Source organism: Cynara cardunculus, assembly GCF_001531365.2.
Source record: "Cynara cardunculus var. scolymus isolate 2C chromosome LG 12, CcrdV1, whole genome shotgun sequence".
NCBI lineage: Eukaryota > Viridiplantae > Streptophyta > Magnoliopsida > Asterales > Asteraceae > Cynara > Cynara cardunculus.
In genome coordinates, this window is record NC_037539.1 from 38106566 (window position 1) to 38108141 (window position 1576).

Genomic DNA, 1576 nt, shown 5'->3' on the forward strand with positions numbered 1-1576 from the left:
TCTCAAATTCACTAAGTCTTCTCTTTTTATTGAGGATGTCTTTCAAAAATTTAACATAGCTAGGCATTTGCTCGAGAGCTTCTACCAAAGGTATGTTAATGTGGAGTTGTTTAAAGATGTCCAAGAACTTCTTAAACTGAACATCCACATTTTTAGCTTTCATCCTACCTGGAAAAGGTAAATCTCTAAGATCTAAATCAGTTGGACCGGTCTTTTTCTGCTGGACTGTAGGCAGTTTCTGCCCACAGTGAGCAGTGTCAGTTGGAGACTGGGTGGTGCTGGAACTGTGTAAACCTGCTGTTTCCGGAACAGAAATTGGAATTTGAATTTCTTCAGCTGTAGGAAACATAACTGGGAATTTTGATGTGTCAAAAGAATGTGAAATATTTTCTTGACAAATTGGCTCCATGGGTGTTTCTTTTTCGGCATCAGAGTCTCCTAAGTCCTTATCACTTCTTAAAGTCACGGCCTTAACATGTTCCTTAGGTATTTCCGTGTCACTAGGCAAAGTTCCTTGAGGTCTATTCTTGAGATACGCGGCAAATTGGCCAAGTTGGGTCTCAAAACTCCTCAAAGTGGCATTGGTTTGGTTTATAAAACCTTTAAGTAAAGATTCGAGTGAACCATTACCCTCCGATGCATTTTGTTGCCTAGGTGCATGTGATTGTGAAGATTGTCCACTTTGGTACATGTGATGATTACCTTGCATGTGATTATTACCTTGCATGTGATTATTACCTTGCATGTGATGACCACCTTGATTAAATCCCGGGGGATTCGAAGGTCGGTTTTGGACTTGAGTTGCCCCAGGGGGGTTAAAGTCCCGGATTTCCGGCCCATGAAATATTCGGATGATTTCTCCAATTCGAATTGTACGTTGGAGAAAATGGGCTATTTCTTGTATGGTTCCCAACATAATTTACCGAATAATCTTAGCGGCACTAGAAAGTCCATTATAAAATGTTTCCAATTGAATACAATGAGGGATTCCGTGGTGAGGACACTTCCTAAGAAGATCCTTGAATCTCTCCCATGCATCCGATACCGCTTCATCTTCTTCTAGGCGAAACGCCATAATTTCATTTTTAATCTTTACATTCCTTGTCGGAGGAAAGTATTTCTTTAGAAATTTTTCCGCCAAATCATTCCAAGTAAGGATCGAGTTTGGTGGTTGGGAATTTAGCCATGCTCTAGCTCTATCCTTCAATGTATAAAGGAAAAGCATCAAGCGTAAGGCCTCTTGAGTAACTCCCGGAATCTTAAAATGATCCGTCATTTCTATAAAAGATTTCAAATGAGAGTGCGGATCTTCCGAAGATAATTCCCCAAACTGACCCATAGCGGAAATCATTTGAAACATAACTGGCTTGGGTTCAAAAGATGTTGCCGTCATTTCGGGCCTACCAATTCCTGAGGCCAATTGACCAAATTCGGGAGTTGCATAGTCCCGTATGCCTCTATTTTTATCATCTGCGATATTGACCGTGGCTTCCCGAGGAGGTGGATTATCCCCCAAGGTACGGTTGGGATTTCGCCGATTATTTCTACCTCTTCTTCGTCTCCTAATTGTTCTTTC

General features: G+C 41.2%; 1 non-coding gene across 1 annotated transcript; it reads left to right on the forward strand.

The window, feature by feature from the left end:
* Positions 1–986: 986 nt before the first annotated feature.
* Positions 987–1093, forward strand: LOC112524021. Its single transcript, XR_003070347.1, has one exon. It is a non-coding gene; the product is annotated as a small nucleolar RNA R71 (small nucleolar RNA).
* The last annotated feature ends 483 nt before the right edge of the window (positions 1094–1576 follow it).